Source organism: Gossypium hirsutum, chromosome A09 (genome assembly GCF_007990345.1).
Source record: "Gossypium hirsutum isolate 1008001.06 chromosome A09, Gossypium_hirsutum_v2.1, whole genome shotgun sequence".
Taxonomy (NCBI): domain Eukaryota; kingdom Viridiplantae; phylum Streptophyta; class Magnoliopsida; order Malvales; family Malvaceae; genus Gossypium; species Gossypium hirsutum.
In genome coordinates, this window is record NC_053432.1 from 16,279,282 (window position 1) to 16,285,918 (window position 6,637).

A 6,637-nucleotide genomic window follows, 5' to 3' on the forward strand; every position below is an offset into this window, starting at 1 on the left:
CCATTATACGAGCCCTCAAGGCCCCAAATTACGCATTAGAAACAAATCAGGACTAAATCAGAAACTTAGAAAATTTTTCAGAAACATTTAAAATTTTCAACACTGCAGAGGTCACACGGCCGTGTGGCTAAGCCGTATAACTCATACAGTCAAGAGACACGCCCGCGTGCTAGGCCATGTGAACATACTGACTTGCAAATCTTTACAAGCTACAGGGGACACATAGTTGTGTCACCTAGTCATGTGTCAGACACGGTTGACACACACACTCGTGTTTCTGCCCGTGTGGACGAAAATAGGTTATTTTACAAGCGATTTTTCTCACCCAACAAGGCATGTACATACAGTTAACATTGTGCATATAAACAAGCCATATTATGGTATCCAAAACAAGTAAAATCAATCCTTAAACATGTAGTATATTCACATACAACCAATATGCCCTTAGGCACCTCAAATGACAAATATAAACATGTTTAACCATGTAATCCATGTAACCAAGTAATCAACTAAGTTTTATGTCTAATTGCATTAATACACAACATGTAAATCATTTACTAAAACTTACCATTTGGTATCAATTGTACCTGTAACAACTCAATTTCAGTGAAATCGGAACAATGGTTACGGGACTACAAATCCAAGCCGAAAATAAAATTTATTTTAATTTTATTACATGGTTCATTTTATGTTAGAAATTTCATGTGAAAATTTTGATAAGAAAATTTTACTGATTATGTGTTTAATTACGGGAAGGTCCAAATTGCATAAAATGCAAAAGTTGAATTTTAGTAGCTAGAAGGATTAAATAGTTATGGAATTCAAAACTTGAGGTCCTTATATGGTAATTAGACCGTTAAAGAAAAGTATGTAGGTATTTTTTGGTGACTCATCCATGGAAATTTAGAAAAAGTTCAAGGACTAAATTGGAAATTAAATTAATTAAATTAATTAAAAGATGATAAAAGAAATATCATATTATTTTATTTCATCTTCATCCCCAAAATACATGGAAATCCTAGGAGAGAGAGAAGAAACTTTCTTGGCTTAATTGGGTAAGTTTTCTTATCTCGTTTTTAGTAATTTTGATATTTTTGAAACTGGGATAGCTTAATCTATCTATTTGGGGGGATCAATTTGAAAAGTTATCAAAGTATGGAAATTATTTCATGGATGAATATGCTAAAAATTTAAAATTTATGGTAGAAAATGAAAGATTGTTGATAGATAAACAACTTTTACAAAGTGATATTTGATGAAAACATGATTTAAGGACTAAAATGTAAAGCTGTGAAAATTGAAGAAAAATTCCAAATTTTATAGATACGTGCTGTAAATTTTATAGTGAAATTTTGGTTAGGCTTGGAATAGGGAGTAAATTGCATAAATTTCATTTTTCGAGTCTAGAGATGAAATTGGAATTTATGGAAAAGTTAGGGGCAAAATGGTAATTTTGCCTAGGATGTAAATTGATCCCACTTGAATGTGAAATTGATAAATTGATGAATAAATTCATTTATATAGATCCGGATAACACAAATTCGAAGCTAGATCGAGGAAAAGAGAAAGTTTCGGATTAGTAAAGTTATATACGCGAACAAGTGTCGAGGTAAGTTCGTGTAACTTTATTGAGCTTATAAATATGATAAATTGAATGCTGTGTTGTATGGAATGTGTTTTATATTTATGTGAGTTAATTTGAATGTTATAACATAAGAAATGGTTACATGCTTGAGATTGTTTGAAAAGGGTTAAATTTCGTTTGAATATTGGATTTCGATGGATAAACGAAATTTCCCTACTGAATGAGGTCCTGCATTGTTGCTAACAGGGTTTAGCCTGGACTGGTAATCCTGATATAATCTCTCTTGAGCATATGTTACAATTAGGATTTAGCCTGGACTGATAATCCTAATTGAGCTCTTCTAAGCATATATTACAAAAAGGATTTAGCCTGGACTGGTAATCCTGTTATATGTTATGCGGCTCGAGAGTGTGCTTTCCAATTAAGTGCCCTAATGGGTACCCCTGAATATGAATTGGCAGGTTATTAAATTGTACCCCTTGAGTGTACTGTTTGAATATCCATCGGAATTTCAATGATTCAACGGTTAAAAATACTTGACATGATATGAGAATTATGAGACGAAATAAATGATGTCTTGAAAGAATATAGTATGATGAGATCATCTATGCTTACTTGGTGCTTATGTGAACATTTATATAACTAACTTGTTTGATTGAGTGTATGTGTATAGGTAAATTTGCCAAATTGATGAAAAGGCATGTTATTGAATACTTAATATTAATAAATGTAAATTAGTAAGTTTCGATTCTGTTATACGAACTTACTAAGCATGTAATGCTTATTTAGTTTTATTTTCCCTATTTTATAGTGCTCGGAAGCTCGCAAAGGTTGGAGATCAGTTGGAGCATCATCACACTATCTACTAGCTTATTTTGGGTATATATAGTAAAAATCATTTTGATAATGGCATGTATAGGATACTTGGCCATTAGTGACTTGAAAATGATGTTTGTAACCTAGCCATTGGAATGGCTAGTAATGATATGTTTTGGTACTTATAAAGCATAATGTCATGATAAACACTTATGTGTTAAGTATAAATGTCCAAATGATGTTCAATGTTTAGGTTAAACAAATGTAAGAATTTAAATATGTATGGATGATATGTTATATTATATTAGATGTTAGAAATTTGTTTAAAATCAATGCTTGGATTGGTTGGCATTTGGATGTAAGTTTTGGTGCAAGATAATGGTAAAATTTTGGGTGAGAAATAAAGCTAGAAATGTCTTTATTTTGTCCACATGGGAAGACACACAGGCATGTGCCTAGACTGTGTGTGACACACGGCCTGGTACATGGGCGTGTGGTTAGGCCGTATGTCCCCTACATGTAACACCCCGAATTTTGGGGTAGAAGTTTTGGGGTTCAGCAATTAGGGTCACAGGAAAGGGTGCACATATATGTTTAGTTATGCACCGTAGTGGCAAGAATGGACCTGCTGGTCTAGTGGTTAAGTGGAGTGTTAGTGTGTTGGAGGTTCTGGGTTCGAGTCCTACTTTGAGCATTTTGGAGAAATGTTGTTATTTTGTTTGTGTAGTTATTATTTTACATTTTCGTTATTATTATATTTTATTTTATTGGGGTATTTTTTTATTTTTACTTTTTTGGGTCGTTTCACGTTCTTTCTTTTTCCCTTCTCTGTTCTTTGTTTTTCCACTTATTTTGTTTTCTAAATTTTTCTCAAACGATTACTTTGTGGATTCGAGAATTTTGTGCCTCTGTCGTCTTCTTCGATCGCAAATAAGTGTGGGATTCAAACTGTTACTACACTGTTTTACTTTTCTTTGGAAAGTTATGTTCGGTTTTTTTTTATTGTAGGCTAACCATTGATTTTTGGTTGTTAGTCAATGAAAGTGATAAGAAATCATCACTTTCTAAAGTACTTTGATAAGGCAAAGGTTAGGGACTATTACGACGGCTCAAATGACGGTTTTGGGACTGATTTGGGGTGGACGTGTGCCGTGGCACACGGCCGTGTGGATTTGGGATTTAAGGTTCTAGCTAATTTTGGTGCCACACGGCCGTATGGCTTGCTGGGGGTTTTTGTCAGAAATCACACAGTCGTGTCCTTTGATCCACACGGGGGTGTGAGTTTGGGAATTAGGGATTTGACATTTGGGGTCACACGGCCATGTGACTGATTGGGAATAAGGGTTTCCACACGGGCGTGTGCTGTGGAACACATGGCCGTGTCGGGTGGCCACACAGACGTGTGAGACCCTTACAGGGCCGTGTCTGCTCTGCACTTGATTTTGGGAAAATTGGACAGTGTCTTACACGGCCTGATCACATGGTCGTGCCTCTACACCATAAGGGTGTGTGTCTCTGTCACACGGCCGTGTGCTACCCTTCACACGGGCGTTTGGACCCCTATACGGCCTGGAGTGCTCTACACAGCCGGAGCACACGGACGTATGACCCTATCTCGCCAAGCATTGGTTTAGGCCAAATGTACGTGCAAATGTGACTCTGTGTGTTCCAACCCTCGACTGAGTTTTACTGAGGGTAATTATGACTCTGATCTAGACTTGATATGTGTGTCATTTGCGGTTGGTTGTGTGATGAGCTTGATACTGAATTCGAGTTATGAGTGTGCACTTGTTTGATTCTGTACTGTCTGACTGGGTGTGAGTGGTTGCTTCTGATCTAAATGTCTGGAACTGGTATTCTAAGTTGGTGCGTCTGCATACATACATCTGCATACAAAGCTTTTGGGTTGGATGTTGAAGAGAATGGAGATTAACGATTTGGCAGTTTATCTGCATACAGATAGCCCTAATACCCAGAGGGTCGTGGGAGGTCCCAATACCCTGAGAGTCATGTACATTACTGATAACGTTATAGCGGTTTACCGCCTAGACACTGTACTGTATGTACGTTAGCTACGCTATGTCCCATTATCTGATTTAGCAGTTATACTGCACGTCTGTACCGCGGTTTACCGTATTTCACAATACAGCTTATATGCTAGCTTTGCTGCGTAATATATCTAATTTGGCAGTTCATACTACATGCCTATACTGCGGTTCTCTGCATGGCACTGTACGGCTTACTGATAGCCCTAATACCCAGAGGGTCGTGGGCGGTCCTAATTCCCTGAGGGTCAAGGACAATGCAGATGATCATCGTTTCCGGGCAACCCGGGATGACATCCTTTGGAGTATAAGGTTGGATGGGCTTTTCAGGGTCCTACTAGGAGTGCAGGGATGCGTGGGTTGATTAAATCCCCATAGGATGTATAGGGTTGGACGGAGTTGGTGTGTTGGCTGGATGGGTGGGTTATTTTATAACTCATTTTACACTCATATGCTTCTGCGCAATTCTGTGACTGAAATATTTGACTGTCTGATTGACTGAAAAGTCTGATTGTACTATTCGACTGAAAGGCACTCGTGCCTAAGGGAACCTTGTGTGATGGGCTAAGGCCCAAACTGATTCTGGAAAGGGCTTAGGCCAAGTTTGTGACTATTGGGTATTACTGTTATTGTGTTTGTCAGAGCCATACGACTGTAAAGTTACATATGGTCTGCACTTGTTTTAGACGTTCTGTAAGTATGTTCCTCTGTTGAACTGTTCATAGATTACTGTATTGGTATCTGTTTCTGTCTCTGTAGTTAGATAGTTATGATCTCACACTAAGCTCGAGTAGCTCACCCCCTCTTCTGTTTCCCCTTTCAAGTACACTTCGGAATTTGGATGCTGGACTCAGTAGGCAGAGGACTCAGGCAGTCTAAAAGGGAACTAAATTATAAGTTGTGTTTCAGTTTAAATTTGATATTCAGTTTGGAATGTAAGGATTTTAATATTGTGGTACAAACTCTGTTTAAAAGATTTAAACTGTTTTAAGACATACCTACTTATTATCCTAGTTTTAAATACTTTGATATTAATGTTTTCGGAAATGGAATTAAGGTTGATTGGTTTTATAAGATTTTCTCACGATCACTTCGATGATCAATGTAGCATTCCAAATTCTATCTAGACTTCTAGGCCAGGTTTGGGGTGTCACACCGCATCTTAAATTTGAGAAAACAGAATGCTCAAAATTGAGTACACGAGCAGAGACATGGACATGTGTCTCAACCGTGTGTGCGACACGGCCTGGAACACGGGCGTGTGTCTTGGCCGTGTGAAACCTGCACCTAATTTTGAAAAATTAAATTAACCACATGGCCTAGCACACGAGCGTGTGGCTGGCCGTGTGGCACAAGTCAGAGAATTACACGGGGTCGAATAGGCCTACAGCACGGGTGTGCCCTAGGGTCACACGGGCGTGTCCCTTGGACCACACGGGCGTGTGAACCTTGTGACTTGTAAATTTTTTGGAATTTCACGAAAAATTTTTAGAGTTCTCAGTTTGATTTTAAAGCTCATATTGGGCATCGAGGGTCCATTTAAGGGATGTTATGAATAATCTCAAGAAATGAATAGTGGCTGTTATGAATTATCTGTAAATGTTCTGAAAACTCTGGTAACACTCCGCAACCCTGTTCTGGCTTTGGATTCGAGTTTAGGGGTGTTACAGTACCACTTATTTAATAGCATCACATACATTATACTTGTTATAGCATAGTACCAATTCACACGAAGTTATAAAACATACCTCATATGCATGTTCAACTACTATTTTACCTTTCATCATTCAACCACAAATCATTCCACACTTCAACATTATAAGGCAAATTATACACATACTAAAATACCAAAACATAAGCCAAAACAAGTGGCTAATCTCAACAAAACATATATAGGCCAAGATTAGCCAAAATAACCTATACATGCCATTATAACCAAAATCAAAACATCTAAAAGTACCGATAGAACCGATGGATAGTTTGGTATAACTCTGACAAGCTTCCAACCCGATCGAGCTTCTGATAATCTGTAAAGTAAGGGATAAACAACTACGTAAACAATGAATGCTTAGTAAGCTCGTACAAATTTTAAACATAATATTCCAATTCAATAATAAACTTTATGTGTTAAATATAAAGCTATACCAATGCCTTAAGATTTATCAACTACATAACCAGGAACTCATAAATG